Genomic DNA, 22,595 nt, shown 5'->3' with positions numbered 1-22,595 from the left:
CTTGATAGCCACTTTGAAACGGAGCGATGTGGAAGGTTAAATGCTCGCGGCGGAAGTTATCGGGGGAGCCGAATATAACTTGTAGTAGGAGGGAGCCCGTACAATGAGCCCCTGGGCTGGCGTTACTCCTTTAAAGGTAGTATTGCTATGGCGAATTTGTGTTGGGTCTAACCCCATTCCGCGGATTGTATCCTGATATATTAGGTTTAGGCTGCTGCCGCTGTCCATCAAGACTCGTGTGAAGTGATATCCGCCAATTACTGGGTCTAATACCAGGGCAGCCCATCCTGCGTGTCGGATACTTGCTGAGTAATCGCGATGGTCGAAAGTGATCGGTTGAGACGACCAGTGGCAGGTCTTCGCGGTGACAGGCACTTCGGTATATTTTCCTGGGAGTGCCGCATTGTTTTTTCCCTTGATCACGTGTAACACGTTTACTATTTTGACTTCTGGTGGAAATTTCTTTTGTTCCCCCGTGTCTTGCTTGGGAGGCTCGTCCTCGTCTTCACTTGGTGTATCCCCCCCCCTTGTGTACGGCATTGAGCTTGCCGGACTTCTTAAAGACCCAACATTCTCTGTGGGTATGATTAGCAGGTTTACCCGGGGTACTATGGATCTGACATACTTGGTCCAGAATTTTGTTGAGGCTGGACAGTTCATCCCTGGTGCCTTTAGTGGGCGGCTTTTGACCTGGCCGAGAGCTTTTGAATCCGGCATTTACTACCGTGCCCTTCGTGCTATCTTCTTTATTCCGGCGTTTGTTATTGCTGTTGCGCCGTGATTTCCCGTTTCCATCTCTAACTTCAGATGTACTGGGGTCGCTGGTGCTGCATCTGGCTAGCCAGCTGTCCTCACCCGCGCAAAAGCGGGTCATGAGGTTTGTTAATGCGGCCATCGTTCTCGGCTTATTTTGGCCGAGGTGTCTGGCGAGCCATTCGTCACGGACGCTATGCTTGAAAGCTGCCAAGGCTTCGGCGTCCGGACAGTCGACAATCTGGTTCTTTTTTGTAAGAAACCTGTTCCAAAGCTTTCGGGCTGACTCTCCGGGCTGTTGAGTTGTATGACTCAAATTGTCCGCATCCGGAGGTCGGACATAAGTCCCTTGAAAATTTGCCCGAAAGGCGTCTTCGAGCTCTTCCCAACTTCCAATGGAGCTTTCGGGGAGGCCTTTAAGCCAGTGACGAGCTGGCCCTTTGAGCTTGAGGGGTAAGTACTTGATGGCATGGAGATCATCTCCTCGAGCCATATGGATATGAAGGATGTAGTCCTCAATCCAGACCCCCGGGTCTGTTGTTCCGTCGTATGTCTCTATGTTTACGGGTTTGAATCCCTCTAGAAATTCATGGTCCAGCACCTCATCGGTGAAACATAGGGGGTGTGCGGCACCCCTGTAGCTGGGTGTACCGCGTTGTTCGGATGTTTGTTGTGCTGCATTGTATGCTGGGGCACGCTTGCTTGGTCCATATATGGATCTTGTTGCGCCGTCCTTTGGGTGCGAGCCCTCGCATGGGTCGCGTGTTGTATTGTGAGTGGCGTTGTATGCCGCTCTGTGTTGATAGAGGGGTTGTCTATCCGACCAGGTGGCTCCTTTGATATTTGGTTGTGGGGGGTCTGAGGCCTCCTCATCGAATTCTGGTAGCAGCTTCCGCTTTGGGTAGCTCTTGGAGGGGCGATTGTCGCCGTACATCGCTGCTGTGTTGAGTATTTTACTCCATCTGATTTGGAGTGTGTCTTGTGCAGCCTTGAGCCTTTGCTTCTGCTTTTTCAGACTCCTCGCGGTGGCAACAAGCCTTTTACGGGCATTCTGCTGCTCCGGGTGCCTGTCCGGCGTTATGTCGTCCGGACCATTATCCTTGATAGAATTTGTTTGTTCGGTTTGATTATCCGGATTGCCGTTGTCCGGCAGCAGTTCGCCCTGCTCCAGCGCTGGGTCTGTGTGATCGCTATTTCTGTCGAGGCAGGATTTGGGGCGGCGCTTGTGTCGCCGCTTTTGACTGCTTTTTGAGGGAACAAGCCTTCGGTGCATCCTTCCGCTCCTTGTCGTCATCTTTTGGTGCGTCCACCATGTATACGTCATATGATGAGGTGGCGCTCCGGGGCCCAATAGGCGCTAGTTCTTTATTGTCTCCTTCATCGGCGTCCATACCGTCGATGTCGAGCATGTCGGTTAAATCGTCGACAGTGGCTACAAAGTGGGTGGTGGGTGGGCTTTGAATTTCTTCATCGTCCGTATCCCAACCTTGCTGACCGCAGTCCGGCCAGGGCTCTCCTGATAAAGAGAGAGACTTTAGTGATTTCATAATATCGTCGAAAGGCGAGTGCTGAAAGATGTCTGCGGCAGTAAACTCCATGATCGGCGCCCAATCAGATTCGATCGGCGGGGGCGTGAGGGGTTCGGAGTTCGGAGAGGAGTCCGGCTCCTTGGAGTCATGAGTCTCACGGAGTGCGGGGCTGGTGTTCGGCTCGATCGCCGTTGGGATCGCAGCCCCCGAGGCGGTGTCCAACCACCCATCCTCGATCGGCGCAGTGGGCTCCGAATTAAGGGTCGAAGCCGATGCGGGTGCGGCTTCCAGGGCACTGTTCGGCGGTAGAGCTACATCATGCTCGTCGTGATAGTGCGGCGCGCTCGGCAGTGGCTCGAATCCGTCGAAGATCAAGTCCCCGCGGATGTCAGCCGTATAGTTTAAACTTCCAAATCTGTCCTGACGGCCAGGGGCATAGCTTTCGATCTGCTCCAGATGGCCAAGTGAATTGGCCCGTAGCGCAAAGCCGCCGAAGACGAAGATCTGTCCGGGGAGGAAGGTCTCACCCTGGACTGCATCGCTATTGACGATCATAGGAGCCATCCAGCCTGACGGCGACGACACAGAGGAACTCTCAATGAAAGCACCAATGTCGGTGTCAAAACTGGCGGATCTCGGGTAGGGGGTCCCGAACTGTGCGTCTAGGCCGGATGGTAACAGGAGGCAAGGGACACGAAGTTTTACCCAGGTTCGGGCCCTCTCGATGGAGGTAAAACCCTACGTCCTGCTTGATTAATATTGATGATATGGGTAGTACAAGAGTAGATCTACCACGAGATCAAAGAGGCTAAACCCTAGAAGCTAGCCTATGGTATGATTGTTGTTGTGTATGTTGTCCTATGGACTAAAACCCTCCGGTTTATATAGACACCGGAGAGGTTTAGGGTTACACAAAGTCGGTTACAGTGGTAGGAGATCTACATATCCGTATCGCCAAGCTTGCCTTCCACGCCAAGGAAAGTCCCTTCCGGACATGGGACGAAGTCTTCAATCTTGTATCTTCATAGTCCAGGAGTCCGGCTGAAGGTATAGTCCGGCCATCCGGACACCCCCTAATCCAGGACTCCCTCAATGACTGTCCTAAAAGGTCCCTAGTCGAAATGGCTGTGTGAACACACAGCCAACTAGACTAGCATATGACACGGTCGATGGTTTGGTCTCACTAGCCATGGAGCATTGGATGCTAACCGAATAATATGGACTTGGAAGGATCTGGTCGGATTCGACGTAGTCGGATCCAAGTTGAGATAAGGTCTGAGAGACGCAGCGATATGTCATCTATGAGTCTCGAGTACAACATATGTTCTATGTCCTAAGACCTGAGCTGACACATGTACTCGGGATGGTAACAGACTTGCTTTGGGCCGACCAAACGCTACTCCGTAACTGGGTAGTTATAAAGGTAGGTTTTGGGTTTGTCCAGAACCATGCTGCGAGATGTGGTCGAGCAAGATGGGATTTGCCCCTCCGATCAGGAGAGATATACTCTGGGCCCCTCATGTGATCCGACCAGGATAAGCATGGCCATGCGACAAGGATTATGAGATAATCCGATTTGTGGTCGGCATCACTGGAACGAGAAAGAGGTCAGGCTAGCACAAGGATGACAGACTCGCCTTGAGCCCGACAACATATATCGTGTGGCAAAAGGAATGGAAGTATGATGTACAGGTTTGCCTAACCAGCTTCATAGTTTGTTTGGTGTTCGGCATGCCTTGCTAGAGGCCGCTACCAACTGTGCAGTTCGGAGGTGATCCGAACTGCGACCAAGCCGGCTTGAACCTAAGGGGTCGCGCGCTTAAGGGAAGGAACCTACGAGGTCGGATCCGAGGACACTGGTCGAATGTGATCCGAGCTGTATTCGGATTGTGGCCGAGTAGACTTATGGGCTTTAGGGTCCGTGCGAGGCCCAAGTGTTGAGCCCGCGACGGACGCCTATATAAAGTGGAGGTGCCGCACACTCATGCGATTGATCTCTTCGGCGCTATCACTAGGGTTTGCATGTATTGGGAATAGACACCTCCACTCGCCGCCAGTTGTGTGATCGGACCTAGCAGTCCGCCGCACGACATTCCTCCTGCACGCGCGGATACCGTTAGAGGAGGTGCGCTTGCGCCGCTCCGGCGAACCTGTATGTGGGAACCGACTACCGGTTGTACGAGGAAGATCGGACGAGGAGGAGACGATCCACGCGGACGTGCTGCCCCAACTCTTCTTCCGCTGCACGACACTGTGCGTCTAGTGGTAACAAACTGTGATCCATCTCCCATAGCATGTTCTTGGTTGTTCTGCGCGTAGGAAATTTTTTATTTGCAGTCGACGCACCCTACCGTAGAACCCAACAGTGGTATCAGAGCCTCTGCTATAGGATTTGGATTCATATTGTATGTACATTAGATATGTGGAAGCGATAGATGAGATCTGTTGTCGTTGGTAAGATCGGCTGTGTGCACGGATGATGAGATCAACTGCACATGGGGATCGACGTGGCTATGTTTTCTGATGATCGGAGTCGATGAGGTCGTGACACAACCTACCCCTACCAGCCGGTATCTGCCATCGGGGTTAACAGTGAAACGTAAATCCGAATCCGCCATCGGGGACCGCCGTGTGCGTAGCGCCTTGTATTTCATACACGATCACTCAAACCGGTAGAATGCGATTCTATGCATGACTTTGTTTTGCAGGTTTGATGTGAATAGTATGACTCATGTGTATGTGATGCATGTGTGTAATTTATACATGGCATGCGTGTCATGTTTGTCAGCCGGCAAGAGCCAAAGTGTTGTCATTTTATTGTATAACGACCTGCGTGTCGACTTATGACTCTATGTAAAATTCATTACTAGTTGTAGTATTTGGATAATAGAGATCAGGATGGCGGCTTGGCGGCCCGGCGTGACAAACAAGATGGAGTTTCTAGATGGTCATCGGAGTTGTAGTCGACCTGGAAGAACATCCATGAAGGAGCCATACTATTTCACAATATATGTTTTACTTGTGATTGTTATGCTTCTTTGTTTCTATGCATGTTAGAATGGTAGAAAGATCGCTCATGAATATCAAGTAAATTGCCATTCCTGATGTTGTTCCTTCACACATGAAGTACGTCTAGTAGTGGGCTCATAAAATTGGGGTGCTGCTAGGTGTCCTTGAACTGAAGGGTTCGTGTCGGACACGGACATGCACTGCATTAGGTTAACTTAACAAGGCTATCAAAACGGTTTTGGGCCTTGTGGCAAAAAAGGTCGAGAGCCGGGGTATGAGATACCTACCCGACCGACAAGAGTCATATAGAGATACGATTAGTAAGGAGTTGCTTACCGGATAGGCATGTTGTCTAGCAGTGATGCTAAAGCTCACTAGTCACATGTGCTAGTCGGATCCTGAATCACCGAGAGTTTGCGGAGGGGTGCTGACTTCAGTGGGAGTATTTCTGTTTAAGGCTAGAATTACTCTACATAAACACATGCTTATTGATTGCATATTTTTTTGTTGTAGATCAATGGCACCACCTGCTCAACCCAACTTTGCATTGAAATCAATTCTGGAAAAGGATAAACTGAATGGAAGAAACTTTACTACCTAGTATAGAAATTTGAGAATTGTTCTCAAGCATGATAAAAAGGAACATGTTCTAGAGGATCCGCTTCCATAGGAACCTGCTGATAATGCTAGTACCACAACCAAGAATACCTACCAGAAACTCGTTGATGAATCAAACGAGATCAGCTGCCTCATGCTAGCTTGTATGGAGCCCGATTTGTAGCAGCATTTCGAAGACGTTGGGGCTTTCGATATGATCGAGAGTCTCAAGGGCATGTTTCAGGTGCAGGCTAGGACCGAAAGGTTCAACGTCTGGCGATCCTTGATGGATTGTAAGCTGAAGGAAGGTGATCCACTGAGCCCGCATGTGATCAAGATGATCGGATATGTGCAAGCTTTGGATTGGTTGGGCTTCCCGCTCTTGGATGAGCCGGCTACTAATGCAGTTCTGGGTTCTCTTCCGCTTAGCTATGGGGCGTTCATCTCGAACTATCATATGCATGGCATGGATAAGAGGCTCACTGAATTGCATGGGATGCTCAAAGTGGCAGAGCAGGATATTAAGAAAGGCACACATCAAGTGTTGATGGTGCAGAAGTCGGCTAAGTTCAAGAAGAGTTGGTCCAAGAAAAAGGCTAAGGCAAAGGGCACGGAGACGGTAACCTCCGCCGCTGCGCCGAAGTCTGGATCGGACTCAAAGACCATTTGCTATCATTGCAAGGAAACTGGTCACTAGAAGAGGAACTGTAGCAAGTGGCTTGCAGAGCATGGCAAGAAGGCCGGGAATGCTGCTTCAGGCAAAGGTACACTTGTTGCATATGTTATAGACATTTACCTTGCTGACATACCTAGCAGCTCTTGGGTATTTGATACCGGATCGGTTGTTCACATTTGCAACTCGATGCAGGGGCTGGTAAGAACTAGGCATGTGGCACAAGGGGAGATTGACATCAGGGTCGGCAACAAAGCAAGAGTTGCTGCGTTGGAGGTCGGCACGATGCAGCTCCAGCTTCCTTCTGGATTTATTTTGGAATTGAATAATTGTTATTATATTCCTGCACTTAGTTGGAACATTATTTCTGCATCATGCTTGATGAGTCAGGGTTATGAATTCAATTTAAAGGACAATGGTTGTTCGATTTATTTGAATGGTATGTTCCACGGCTATTCACCCATTGTTGATTGGTTATTTATATTGAATCTAGAACAGGAACCGGTCTATAACGTGAATGTCAAGAGGCATAAGCCTAATGAGATAAATCCGAGGCATTGCCGGCTTGGACACATTAGTCTGAAACGCATGAAGAAGCTCCATGATGATGGACTCCTAACTTCGACCGACTTTGGGTCGTTCGAGATATGCGAATCATGCTTGCTCGACAAGATGACTAAGTCCCCTTTCGCAAAGAGTTGTGAGAGGGCATTCGAGCTGTTGGAACTGATACACAGTGATGTGTGTGGACCAATGAGCACAACTTCTAGAGGTGGCTATCGGTACTTTGTGACTTTTACCGACGACTTGAGTAGATATGGATATATCTATTTGATGAGGCACAAGTCGGAGACTTTTGAAAAGTTCAAAGAGTTTCAAAACGAGGTTGAGAATCAGCTCGGCTAGACTATAAAACTTCTACGATATGACCGTGGAGGTGAGTACATGAGCCAGGAGTTTGATGATCATCTGAAAAGCAGAGGTATAGTACCTCAGCTCACACCTCCGGGTATGCCACAGAGAAATTGTGTATCGGAATGGAGGAATCGTACCTTGTTGGACATGGTTCAATCTATGATTGGCAAACCGGATTTACCCTTGTCATTCTGGGGATACGCTCTAGAAAATGCAGCTTTCACACTTAATGGGTACCATCAAAATCCGTAAACAAGACACCACATGAGGTGTGGACCGGGAAGAGTCCCAGTTTGTCTTTTCTAAAGATTTGGGGTTGTGAAGCATTATTCAAGAAACTTATGTCATACAAGCTTACACCCAAGTCAGATAAATGCATACTCGTGGGATATCCGAGGGAAACCTTGGGATATAGCTTCTACAACCGGGAAGACAACAAAGTGTTTGTTGCTCGGAACGGGGTTTTCCTTGAGAAAGAGTTTCTCAGTCGGGAGGCCAGTGGGAGGACGGTCCGACTCGAAGAAATTCGAGGACCACTCAGGGACGGCTCGGCTGGTGATGAGATCATACCAGAGTCAGTCAGGGAACCCGTAGTGGAAGCGGCACCAGAACCATGGAGGTCAGAAAGATTGCGCAGAGTGCGTGGTGTATTGTTGCTAGAAAGTGACGAGCCGGCCACGTATGTGGAAGCGATGGTGAGCCCAGATTCTGAGGCATGGCTGGAAGCCATGAGATCCGAGTTAGAGTCCATGGATGAGAATCAAGTCTGGGACTTGGTTGATCCGCCGCCCGGCGTAACAGCCATTGGTTGCAAATGGGTCTTTAAGAAGAAAACCAATGTGGATGGAAATGTTCATATCCACAAAGCTCGACTTGTCGCTAAGGGTTATGGACAAGTTCAAGGAATTGACTACGACGAGACTTACTCGTCGGTAGCGATGCTGAAGTCGGTGAGGATCGTACTAGCTATAGCTGCATATTTCGATTACGAGATATGGCAGATGGATGCCAAGACGGCTTTCCTTCACGGAAATTTAACCGAGGACGTGTATATGATACAGCCCGAGGGTTTTGTCGATTCGACTAGCACTAGTAAGGTATGCAAGCTCAAGAGATCCATTTATGGGTTGAGGCAAGCATCTCGGAGCTGGAACATTCGTTTTGATGAGGTCGTCACTGGTTTCGGCTTCATCAAAAGCGAAGAGGTCTCTTGTTTATACAAGAAGTTAAGTGGGAGATCGATAGTATTTTTGATCTTGTATGTGGATGACATACTACTGATCGGAAATGATATTTCGATGCTGAACTCGGTCAAGGAGTCATTGAATGGCAAGTTTTCAATGAAGGACCTTGGTGAGGCAATGTACATTTTAGGCATTAAGATCTATAGAGATAGATCAAGGAGGCTGCTCGGCTTAAGCCAGAGCACGTACATAGATAAAGTGTTGAAGCGGTTCAACATGAGTGAGGCAAAGAAAGGGTTATTGCCACTCTCACATGGTATAAGGCTAAGCGAGACTCAGAGTCCTTCGACATCTGATGAGCGAAGCAGGATGAGTAGGATTCTGTATGCCTCGGCAATCGGATCCATCATGTATGCCATGATATGTACGTGGCCCCATGTTGCTTTTGCAATAAGCCTAACAAGTAGATACTAGGACAACCCAGGTGAGAGTCATTGGACAGCGGTAAAGACAATTTTGAAGTACCTGAAAAGGACTAAAGAGATGTTCCTAGTTTATGGAGGTGAGGAAGAACTCGTCGTAAGGGGTTACGCCGATGCTAGTTTCCAAACCGACAAAGATGATTGTTGATCATAGTCCGGATTCGTGTACGTCATGAACGGAGGAGCAGTGAGCTGGATGAGTTCCAAGCAAGATACGGTGGCCGATTCTACTACAGAAGCCGAATACATTGCGGCTTGTGAAGCTGCAAAGGAAGGTGTTTGAATCCGGAACTTGCTGGATGATCTTGGTATTTTCCCAGCCTCGTAAAACTGTTGGACCTTTATTGTGATAATTTTGGTGCCACCGCACAAGCCAAGGAGCCGAGGAATCACCACAAGGTCAGACACATAGATCGGAAATATCACCTGATATGAAAGATCGTATAGAGTGGTGATGTAGAGTTATGCAAAATTCACATGGATGCAAATGTTGCGGATCTGTTGACTAAGTCGCTTCCACAACCCAAGCATGAGGGGCACGTTAGAGCTATGGGCATTCGATGTCTATTTGATTGACTCTAGTGCAAGTGGGAGACTGTTGGAGATATGCCCTAGAGGCAATCTTGTATGATGATATTTCCTATGTGTTTATGAATAAAGATAGTCCTTGGACATTATCAGTGATGTGTATCAGCAAGTACGTGACTTGTTTGTGGGACTATGCATTGTATGATGACTGTCCTAAAAGGTCCCTAGTCGAAAGGGATGTGTGAACGCACAGCCAACTAGACTAGCATATGACACGGTCGATGGCTTGGTCTCACTAGCCATGGAGCATTGGATGCTAACTGGATAATATGGACTTGGAAGGATCTAATCGGATTCGACGTAGTCGGATTCGAGTCGAGATAAGGTCCGAGTCGGACAGACCCAACTATGAGACGCAGCGATATGTCATCTGTGAGTCTCGAGTACAACATATGTTCTATGTCCTAAGACCTGAGCTGACGCATGTAATAGGCTTTCTTTGGGCTGACCAAGCGCTACTCCGTAACTTGGTAGTTATAAAGGTAGGTTTAGGGTTTGTCCAGAACCATGCTGCAAGACGTGGTCGAGCAAGATGGGATTTGCCCCTCCGATCAGGAGTGATAAACTCTGGGCCCCTCGTGTGATCCAACCAGGATAAGCATGGCCATGCGACAAGGATTATGAGATAATCCGGTTTGTGGTCGGCATCACTGGAACGAGAAAGAGGTCGGGCTAGCACAAGGATGACAGACTCGCCTTGAGCCCGACAACATATATCGTGTGGCAAAAGGAATGGAAGTATGATGTACAGGTTCGCCTAACCAGCTTCATAGTCTGTTTGGTGTTCGGCATGCCTTGCTAGAGGCCGCTACCAACTGTGCAATTCGGAGGTGATCCGAACTGCGACCAAGCCGGCTTGAACCTAAGGGGTCGCGCGCTTAAGGGAAGGAACCTACGAGGTCTGATCCGAGCTGTACTCGGATTGTGGCCGAGTAGACTTATGGGCTTTAGGGTCCGTGCGAGGCCCAAGTGTTGAGCCCGCGACGAACGCCTATATAAAGTGGAGGTGAGGCACACTCACGCGACTGATCGCTTTGGCGCTGTCACTATGGTTTGCATGTGTTGCGAATAGACACCTCCACTCGCCATCGGTTGTGTGATCGGACCGAGCAGTCCGTCGCACGACGTTCCTCCTGCACGCGCGGATACCGTTAGAGGTGGTGCACTTGCGCCGCTCCAGCGAACCTGTACGTGGGAACCGACTACCGGCTGTATGAGGGATATCGGACGAGGAGGAGACGATCCACACGGACGCGCCGCCCCAACTCTTCTTCCGTTGCACGACACTGCGCGTCTAGTGGTAATGAACTGTGATCCATCTCCCGTAGCATGTTCTTGGTTGTTCTGTGCGTAGGAAAATTTTTATTTCCAGTCGACGCACCCTACCGTAGAACCCAACAATTACTCCACCCCTCTTGATAACATGATTGCTGCAGCTACACGATTGGCGGCTCTGCCAGTCGAGGGTGAGACTCCCGCGGCGGTTGAACCCCGAAGGGCCAGGGAACTTCTTCAAACGGCTTTGGTACAACAGCAGGCTTACTCCTACAGTCGTGATCGGATTCATTCAACCCCCCGTCTGAGCCGGAGATAGAGTAGGCACATTGACTCGCCAGCAGTCTCGAGTACTGAGCGGCGTCGTAATCAACCTCATGGTCATGAACCGGTGCGCAATGGTGCCAATGCACAAGATTTGGTGGATCAGGGCAGAATGCGCCGGGAGGCCGAGCTGGTAGCTCACCAGCACACGCCGGTTCACTCGACGGCTTCAGTTGAGGCGGGTGTAACTTCTAGAGCTTTCGGTGTGCCGTGTCTAATGGCAGTTTTACGGAATGAGCCTTTGCCCAAGGACTTCAAAGGCCCCGCAAGGTGCCCAATTACACAGCAGATCAGCCCCCTGAGGCTTGGGTGGAGAGTTATGAGATAGCTATGGAGATGTTTGATGTTAGCGAGGCTGCATACGCCAAGTACTTCACCATGATGCTGGAGGGGACGGCTCGTACCTGGTTGAAGGGGCTGCCGGCTAATTCCATCTGGTCATGGGCGGAGCTGAAGGCCCGGTTCATCCAGAATTTCAAAGATACATGCAAGCAGCCCATGTCGATTGTGGATTTGGTTTCTTGTGTTCAAGCAGAGGGCGAGTCAACAACCAGCTGGGTACGCCTGGTCTCGACTATCATACATTCTTCAAATAACATTAATGTCGGTTCAGCGATTCTGATGTTGGAGAAAAATTGCCATTTTACTCCACTCAAGCAAAAGCTTGGACGGCTCAAGCGTCATTGCGACGACATGGGTACTCTAATGGAGGCTCTTGTTAAGTATGCCGACTTTGATGGTACCAAGGACCCCGACTCTGAGGATGAAAGATCGGCAAAGGCAAAAAAGAGTAGCGGCATGAAAGGACAGCAATACAATCCTACCAATCAGGGCAGCAATGGTAAGCGCAAGGCTGATGAATTTGTGGCTAACACCGGTGCGCGCAATTATAACCAGCGTCGTAAGGGACAGCCGGCTCCAAGGGCAGGATTCGATATTGAGGCAATGCTAAATCAACCGTGTCCGAAACACGGAAGGGATCAGAAGCCGGCTACTCATTCGTGGAAAGATTGCAGCATAATGAGAAGCTTTAGGGAGTCCATCCAACGCAACCACGGCCCGAACGGCGGTTCAGGGTCCGGTTCTCATGGTCTGGGTCACGGAGGCGGCGGTTCAAGTTCCGGATTTCAGGGCCATGGCAACCAAGGTGGTTATAATCAGCAGAGTAATCAGGGGAATCAACAGCAGTAGCAGTCCGGTTATCAAAGCAACCCAAAGTAGTTGAATAGTGGGCAGTATCATGTCTTCACCACTAGCTTATGTAAGCGGGACCAGAAGCTTCATAAGAGGGCCGTGAATGCGGTTGAACCGACGGTGCCACGTTATTTGCGGTGGTCAGAGCAGCCTATTGTGTGGAGTCGTGAGGATCATCCGCCCCGGGTTGATAATCCATGTCACTTGGCTCTGGTGGTGGCACCTGAGGTTGGGGGCTATAAGTTTACTAAGGTGCTCATGGATGGGGGTAGCAGCATTAACATCCTTTATTATAAGACCTTCCGTCACATGGGACTGACAGATAAGAATCTTAAGCCGTCAAACATTGTCTTCCATGGTGTGGTGCCGGGTAATTTGGCCTACCCGGTGGGTAAGATATCATAATAAAGGTCTGAGACATTAACCTTCGAAGTGGTCAAGATCAAGAGCCCTTATCATGCTTTGTTTGGGCGGCCGGCTTATGCTAAGTTCATGGCAAGACCTTGCTATGTTTACTTGTAGCTTAAGATGCCGGGTTACAAGGGCACCATCGCAGTACATGGGAGTCGCAAGGTGGCCCTGGAGTGTGAAGAAGGTGATGCGGCTTATGCTGAATCGGTTTGTGCAGCGGAGGAGTTGAAATTTTACAAGGATAATGTTGACCCGATGGACATGACGTCCTTGAAAAAGCCAACCACAGAGCATGATCCGTCGCTCAAGTTTAAATTGGCGGGCGACACCAAAATGGTTGACTTTGTTCCTGGCGATTCATCAAAACAGTTTAGTATCAGTGCTAATCTAGATCCGAAATAGGAAAGCGCGCTCATCAAGTTCATCCGTGAGAACCGGGACATCTTTGCATGGAAGCCTTCAGACATGTCGGGTGTACCGAGGGAACTCGCTGAGCACACTCTTAATATTGATCCGAAGTTCATTGCCGATTTAACGAGGAGAGGCGGAAGGCCATTGGTGAGGAAGTGGCCCGACTCTTGGTGGCCGGGTTTATTGTTTAAATTTTCCATCCTGAGTGGTTGGCTAACCCGGTGCTGGTACTCAAGAATAATGATACTTGGCGGATGTGTGTGGATTACACGGACTTGAACAAGGCTTGTCCGGCTGATCTATTTGCTCTCCCTCGTATTGATCAAATCATTGATGTTGCGGCGGGTTGTGAGCGTTTGAGTTTTTTGGATGCTTATTCTGGTTATCATCAGATCAAGATGGCAGTTAAGGACCAGGAGAAGACGACTTTCATTACTCCATTTGGAGCCTTCTGCTATGTGTCTATGCCTTTTCGGCTCAAGAGCGCCCAGGCGACTTACCAGCGGTGTGTGCAAAATTGCCTTCACAATCAGATCGGGCGTAATGTTCATGCTTATGTAGATGACATTGTGGTGAAGTCAAGAGAGAAGGAGACCCTGATTGATGATTTGAAGGAGACGTTTGACAATTTCCGGGTCTATAAGATGATGCTTAACCCGGCTAAGTGTGTCTTTGGTGTGCCAGCAGGCAAGCTCTTGGGTTTCCTGGTTTCTAATAGAGGAATTGTAGCTAACCCGGAGAAGATCAAAGCCATTACTTCATTGGCTAAGCCGACGTGTGTTAATGATGTTCAGCGTCTGGCGGGTCGTATTGTGGCTCTGAGCCGATTCATAAGCTGGTTGGGTGAGAAGTCTATTCCTCTTTATCAGATGATGATGAAGACATATCATTTTGTTTGGAGTGATGCTGCTAGTCAAGCGTTTGAGGATTTAAAGAAACAGTTGGTTGAGCCGCCCATGCTTGCTGTCCCTATTGATAAAGAGCCTCTGTTGTTATATGTAGCTGCTAATAGCCGGGCCGTCAGTGTAGCCATTGTGGTGGAAAGGAAAGAGGCAGGCAAGGAGTACCCGGTTCAACGACTAGTTTATTACATCAGTGAGGTGCTTATTGAGTCCAAATAGAGGTATCCACACTGGCAGAAGCTTGTGTATGGGGTTTTCATGGCAAGTCGGAAGCTTAAGCAATATTTTCAGGGTCATCCCATCACTGTGGTTAGTTCTGCTCCTTTAGGAGATATCATCCAAACCAGGGAAGCCACAGGCCGAGTTGCTAAATGGGCCATTGAGCTTGGTCCTCGCGGTTTAAAGTATGTGCCACGTACGGCCATCAAGTCTCAAGCACTTGTGGATTTCATCAATGAGTGGACAGAGTTACAGGCACTTGAGGAAAAGCCGGATAACACATATTGGACTATTCACTTTGATGGATCCAAACAGTTGGAGGGCTCGGGGCTGGAGTTGTCTTGACTTCCCCACGAGGTGACAAGTTTTCTTATGTTCTCCGGCTAATGTTCCCCTGTACTAACAATGCAGCTGAGTATGAGGCCTTGCTCTATGGTATTCGGATGGCTAAGGAGATGAACTTAAGCCGGGTGAGGTGCTTTGGCGATTCAGATCTGGTGGCTCAGCAAGTTTCTGGTACTTGGGATTCTAAAGATCCGCTCATGGCGGCTTATCGTCGAGAGGTTGATGCTATTGCGGGTCATTTCAAGGGTTATCAAGTTGAGCATATTGATCGCAGGAAGAACGAGGCGGCTGATACTTTAAGTTGGCTAGGTCTCAGCGTAAGCCGGTGCCACCTAACATGTTCCTGGACATTTTGCTTAATCCTTCTGTCAAATTGTCTACACGGGAAGATCTTGTTGTCCCTGACCCAGAAGCGCAATTGGTGGCATCTCTTCACGCTATTCCTGATTGGACAGTTCCGTATTTGGCTTACATGACCCGGCGTGAGTTGCCGGAGGATGAAATCTTGGCCAGACAGACAACCCGGCGATCTAAGTCAATGACGATTGCTAATGGGGAATTGCACCACCGCAGTGTCTCAGGAGCGTTTCAACATTGTGTTTCTCCTGAGGAAGGTTGCGAGATTCTATGAGAGATTCATGAAGCAGATTGTGGTCATCATGCCGGCTCTAAATCTCTCATAGCCAAGGCTTTTCGTCATGGTTTTTATTGGCTAACGGCTCATGCTGATGTAGAGGATTTGGTCAGCAAATGTGACGGTTGTCAGAAGTTTTCATGACGAGCTCATGTTCCGGCTCAAGAGTTGAGGATGATTCCAATTACTTAGCCGTTTGTGACTTGGGGGCTTGATATGGTTGGGCCTTTCAAAAGGTCTAAGGATAAGAAGACCCACCTTTTGGTAGTTGTTGATAAGTTTGCTATGTGGGTTGCGACGGAGCCAGTCAGTAAGTGTGAGGCAGCAACGGCAATCCAGTTCATCAAGAAGGTGATCTTTCGATTTGGTTTTCCACACAGCATTATCACAGATAATGGCACTAATCTCTCTAAAGGCGCTATGAAAGAATTTTGTGAAAGGGAGCACATCCGGCTTGATGTTTCCTTTATGGCTCACCCTCAGTCCAATGTTCAGGCAGAACGAGCAAATCAAGAGATCCTACGAGGTATCAAGCCCCGACTTATGGTTCCTTTGCAGAGAACGCCGGGTTATTGGGTGGAGGATCTACCCTCAGTATTATGCAGTATCAATACAACCCCCAACAGATCTACGGGTTACACACCTTTCTTCATGGTCTATGGAGCAGAGGCGGTTCTCCCTAGTGACATCCGTCACGATTCATCACGGGTGGCGGCTTACGTGGAAGCTGATAATGAAAAAGCCGGTCAAGATGCACTTGACCTGTTAGATGAGGAGCGGGACCTCGCGGCGGCTCGTTCGGCGATTTATCAGCAAGACTTATGTCATTATCACAACCGCCGGGTCAAAACAAGAACCTTTCAAGAAGGCGACTTGGTGCTTCGGCTCATCCAGGATCAAACGGACATGCATAAGCTCTCGCCGACCTGGGAAGGACCTTTTGTGGTCAGCAAGAATCTGCATAACGGGTCATATTATCTTATCGACGTTCGAGAACACAAGGATTCACGTAAGTCGGAGGAGGAGACCCGTCGCCCGTGGAATATTGATCATCTTTGGCCCTACTATACTTGAGCCACCGACTCTCATGATGTACATAGTTACATGATGTATATATTATAAGCAGTATAATAAAGCCGGCATCCCTGATAATTCAGGGCCTCTGTCGTTTCACTTCCTCGAAGTTGATTCTTTATCATCATCTTACATATTCTCTTAAGAGGCTTGACGCCCAAATTACAGGGACCAAAGAGAGTTGTATGTACAGCACAGCTCAAACATAGATCCCTGGTGAAGCGTGATTCGTCAGAGTATCACTTGGGGGCTTCCTGTTCAAACATAGGTGTATTCACTAAAGAGAACATAGCTGTCGGTACCCTCTTGATCGGCGCAATGCCAAAATTTATGGTCACTTGGGGGCTTCCTGATCGTATTCGAATCATAGCTGTCGGTATCCTTTTGATTGGCTCAAACGCCACACTTGTCAGTGTGTCACTTGGGGGCTTCCTGTTCAAACATACGCGTATTCGACCAAAGAGAACATAGCATTACTACCCTCTTGACCAGGCTTGTCCAAACATAGGCGTATTCGACCAAAGAGGACATAACCTTTCCGGCTCATCCTACCTGTAGCCAGCTGCTTCAACTCCATCGGGTAATCCCGATTGACCCGTCAAACTCTTAAACGATCAATCTTACAGCGTATTCGACCAAGATCAGAGCTCGTTAAGGTTCAAATGGCGGCTTGTCACGCGAGAGCTCAGTTTACAGATAGTCAGGATAGATCCAGGCTTCATAAGCCGCCTTCCTTGAAACTTGGATAAATTGGCCCATGATGTATGTTGTTACTCTGGCCCTGCGTACTCCTGATAAGTCTTTGAGCAAGACCAGACTTTATCTAGGGTTCAAATGTCGATTGGGCACACTGTGAGTCAGGCTCACGGAACGCACGAACAATCCAGTGGCTCCGGCTAGTTTCATTGAAGAAGACACTTTGGCTTGGCAGCCCACAAAAGTCTCGAATTTCTTTTGATTTTTTATTTATATTGGAAGATTTCTTCTTTCACTTTTGATTTTTTACAAGTCGGGCCCAGCTGCCCTACTTATGGCTCATATTTGAAGTATCTTCCGGGTCTCTATAATCCGCCAGGATGGTAGACTCTAAGTCGCTAGAGTATCATAGTCTTATGTTTACAGTTACAGCTCTAAAATACCTCTAACTGTATGAAGCTGATAAGCCAACAGTGTAAGTATATATCACATGTATGGGATTTTATTTAAACAATTGTCAGACCGGCCCTGGTTATGGACTGTTTGTCCCCAGCGGCTTCAATTGGGTATCATGACCCGCCCGGCGGTAAGCCGCCATGGCATTTGTACTTTCTTTGTGTGTAGGATAATTATCATTCAGGTTTGCATAAATCAAAGGCTATCATACCCATAATGGCTTTCTAAAACTTACGGATTAGCAATATTAAGAAAAAAGCAGAAACGTGCACGATGGCACGACAGATTCAAGTTTTTACTACCTTATTACATGGCTCCATGAGCCGAATGGGATCAGGTTTTTCAAAGATCAAATATATCAGCCGTCGACGGTTCAATCTTCTTGGACTTGCAGGTTGGAGGCTTCTGGGTCATCCCTTTCCGGTTCTTCGTCTTCTTTCCAGTTCTTCGTCTTCTTTCGCAATCTCTCCAACAAATCAAGCGCCAATCGATGCCAGATAAAGCTTGAAATTCAGCTTCTTCGTCTATAAGATCAGATGGCTCAACTTCAGGGGCAAAAGTGTGCTTACGGATTGGGGGGGATTAAGTCCATCACTCTATAAGCCGGGGTTGGCATCTTTTGGTTTTCCTTGTTGTAAGCCGGATGGTATTTTGAAAGATCCGAGTCATTGGCAATCATCATCGCCATGGGGCATATCTCTTTCACGCAAATAGAGAAGTCCTTCTGATCAAATGGCGTACCATCTTCTTTCAAGCTTGGGTAACCAGTGGCTACCTCTGATGGGTCAAGCTCTGGTACCCATGCCTTGGCCCGGCTCAAAGCCGTCACAACACCGGCTCTTGCAGATGACCGTTTCATCTCGTCAAATCTTGCAGGCAGCACAGACGGTTTCTTCAACACATCTATAAACATAGTAGGCACTTGATTTGTTGGAGAGATTGCGGCCAGTGCACGTTGAGCTCCGGTGTACAGCTGTTCGACAAGTGTATAAACAGCTTTGAGCTTCACAAGCATGTCTTGATTAAGGTTGTTGCTCCTGGGACCTCTATATATTGACAGATTGGTTAATGGCGGGTTATATAATCGCAACAAGGATTCACTTTTTGATGACTAGCAAGGTGACTTACCAAAGATAGCAGAAACCATCTGAGATACATGGTGTTTTAAGCCGGTAAGCTCAATGGTCACATCTTGAAGCGCTTCCTCTGCTTTCTCAGCCCGCTGCGTTAAAGCAGTCCTTTCTTAAGCCCAAGTCTTTTTCTCTGCCTCAAAACTGGTCTTCAGCTTTTCCGACTCGGCCATGCTAAACTGGAACTTTGACTCAGCTTTCCGGGTCTCAGTTTCCTGATTCGCCAGCCGGGTCTTTGCGTCATTCAGTTGAGATTCCAATTCAGCAGTAGCAGCCTTTATGAAGTACAGAGTTATCAACATTTATATCAAGGTTACAAGAATATAAGTCCCAAGTCTTTTGCAAGCAACAACACTTGAAACTTGGGGGCTAATGTCTGTCAAAGAAATTTTTCAAAGGAAACGGCTCTTATAACTAAAGTCCCAAGCACTTTGCAAGCAAGACTACTTGGCACTTGGGGGCTAATGCATATCGCTTGTATCTTCTTCATCATGAGCCGGATGTGCTGTAAGCAGTCCCAACCGACTCATGGGGGCTATGCAGTTAAGCTCTCTTTTCTTACACAATGATAAATACGACCGGCTCATTCATGCTGATTAAACCAGCCCTTGGGGACTACAGATGCAAAGTTAAACTGCTTAAACATCCGGTTTATTTTAAACCAGACTTGGAGGGAATCTATGACAGAAGCTTATGGATTCTTCTAAGTCTACAACCTATTCAATATTATCATAACCAGTAGACTTGGGGGCTGGCAAGAGGTACATAAATTATTTAAAAGCCGGAAGTCATACCTCATTTTTCTGGTGCATCTGTTTCACCATACCAATCTCAAGGTCGCGACTGGAATGAACTTGGTTAAGATAACCAGAGAATACTTCATTGACGGTCAGTTGAGAATAATCAGCAATGTCAAATTTCATTTTCTGCCTCTCAATGAACTCATCTTTCACGGAGTGCTTGGCTAAAGCGGTTGGATGTCCCGGTTCTTTGAAGCCGGTGCCAGTAATGATAACATCTTCACCATGTTCTTCTAGCGGTTTAAATGGATTGGATGACTCGGTGAACACAGGATTGGCATCCATGTGGTCATGGGAGAGGTCAGCAATCTCAGATGGAGCGTCAGTGGTAGGTTCGTCTGGCTGTTTTTCAGAGACTTCAGGTGCAGAGACTTGTTGCTCCGGCTCAGCAGCTTTATGTGCCTCAGTTGGCTTGGTCGCCTTCGCCTTTTTATTAGGATTTTCTTGTCCACTACATGGATTATGATTAAGTCAGAATAAGTATAAGAGTATAAAGATATACAGAATAAAAGGTAATTATTTTTACCCAGGAGCAATTTTAAAAGCTGGCAACTCGGTTTGTGATGAGTCGCCAGAGGAGGAACGGGCAATCTCCTGGTCAATTGAATCAACAGAGTTAAGTGGTAAGCAAATAAGACCCGCGGCGAGTGGAAAGAGTTTAAAGTTAAAATGAATCTCGTTTCGACATTTTCGAGGAGCGGGAGTGTTTGGTAAGCCGGAGGACAACTCGTCACCTCCACTGGTCCGGGTCTGACATCGACTCTTGTGTTGTTGTTGCTTCAAAATAAAGTGAGGATCTAAATAAGCCAAGGGGTGTGAAAACCTTACTTTCTGGGTTACTTGCCGAAGTTTCTGTCTTGGCAAAGATTCTGAGCCAGAAGAAATAATAGTTGCATCTTCTTCAACTGCTTGGCTGGCTCCCGTGTCATCCTGATAATAGTCAGTTTCAATAAGATGATTGAAAAAAGAGCCAAGAGAGTCAAGGGCAACCTCTGACTCAGAGGTGTCATCCAATTTAAGCAGATCAGAGGCACTTGGTTTCTTCTTCTTCTTGATGGTCTTCTTGGCGTTTTCTTATGTGCTTTTTTGGCAGCCCTGGCCTTTTTGGCAGCTTCATGATCATATTCTGTCTTCCAAAAGTCAGATTTAGCCTATAAAGGTCATCAAAAGTTGAGTTAATAAGGTATTGGAATAATGAGGTAAAAGTAAGAAAGTTTAGAGACTCACATCCGGTGGCGGGTTAAGCTTGCAGAAAGGAGCCAGGCCCACTTTAGTGCAATCTTCTGGATCTTCATTGAGAAGGGACTTAACCATTTCCTCTATTGCTGCGTCGGTTAATGGTGCAGAGCTGTGGCGCAGTGGATCCTTTACACCACCAGTATAAGTGCACATTAAGCCGGTGCGGTGACTCAAGGGTATGATCCGCCAAGAAACCCAACACCTGACTAAATCAACGCCAGTTAACCCGTTTCCTAGCGGATCTTTAACCTTCACAATGGTAGGAGCAATTTTCTTCCGTTCAGCGGCGATAAGTTTTTCAGGAAGATTGTGCTTTGGGTCTAGGCGCTCGACACAGTAACCCGGCAGTGGATTCTCATTAGCCGGGGAAGTATCTTTGCAATAAAACCACGTCGGGTTCCAATCCTTGGGGTGACTTGGCAAGCGGGCATAAGGGAAGATAGCATCTCTTCCGCGTTGAATCGAGATTCTGCCAAGTTCCAAGCTAGGCCCGTTCGTGAACTCAGTCTGGCGGTTCAAATAAAAATATTCTCTAAAGAGATCGATGATGGGCTCCTCTTGAAGGTATACTTACTTCACAGAAGACTTGAAAGTTGCAGACATTTGACACGGAATTGGGTCCAATGTCTTGAGGATGGAGCTGGAAAATGTGCAGAATGTCCCGGAAGAATTTAGAGCCGGGTGGCGAGAAGCCCCAGTTCATGTGGTCAGTGAAAACGATGACTTCGCCATCCTTCGGCTAAGGTCTTTCTTCGCCCGGGTCAGGAGCACGGTAATGCATGACACTCTTTGCGGGCAGGTACCCGACTTTGATAAAATCTTTAAACGTGCCCTCAGTGACGACAGAGGGGACCCAATTGCATGTATAGACTGTCTTTGGCGTCATTTTGAAAGAAAGAAAGCCTAAAAGGAAGGAAAATTTTGCCGGTTCAAGTCAATTGGTGAAATCACAAGTTAAGCGGTTGCGGTATACATTCAGAATGATGGCTTAAGTGAGGACTAATGATATATGAGTAATTGTAAGCCGGACATGTAAGCCGCCATGACACGTACAGGTACTCAAAATCTGACAAAGAGCAAAAATTCTACTAAGTGTTGGACAAATAGGTTTCGCAGATTGAGGCTATAAGATCAGATCTGCAGCTATTCAGAAAAAGGAAATAAATTCTAAACCTAAGGTGGCGGCAGCAGAAAAAAGGGGGTGCCCAGATGAGATCCGCTGCAATGAGGATATGCTCTAATATAAAAACGGGTGCTAAAACTGTTACCGCGCGAGATCTATGCTATTTTCAGATCAAAGCTATGTGATCTAGGACGAGGAAAGGGAAGAAACGGTGATGAACACCGACGAACAGAGAAACCCTAAAAGACAGATCTATGAAGAAGAAAAGGGAGGACTTACTGGTGCTAGCTGACAGCGGAGGAGTGCCGCGGTGTTTCTGGTCCATTTAGGGTGATGTAGTGGCCGGAGTTGATGAAGGGGACGAAGGTCGACGGCGGCGGAGCTCGTGCGGGCTGGTGCGTCGCAAGGAGGAAGAAGAAGGCGAGAAGGAAAAGGGGGAGAATGAGAGGTGAATCCGTGGTCGTGTTTATAGGGCTGGAAGGACAAACGGCAGGTGCGGGAATCGAGGAAACAAAGAAATGGATATGTGACGGTGCAGGCGCCTCGATTTTCGGAGGGTCGGTAAAGAAAGAGATTTATTAAGATTTGGGTTATGTGTAGTATTAATCAGAGGTGATGTCACAGCGGGTTAC

The sequence above is a fragment of the Triticum urartu genome, chromosome 6, assembly GCF_003073215.2.
Source record: "Triticum urartu cultivar G1812 chromosome 6, Tu2.1, whole genome shotgun sequence".
In the NCBI taxonomy this organism is placed as follows: Eukaryota; Viridiplantae; Streptophyta; class Magnoliopsida; order Poales; family Poaceae; genus Triticum; species Triticum urartu.
This window is presented reverse-complemented; position numbering follows the sequence as displayed.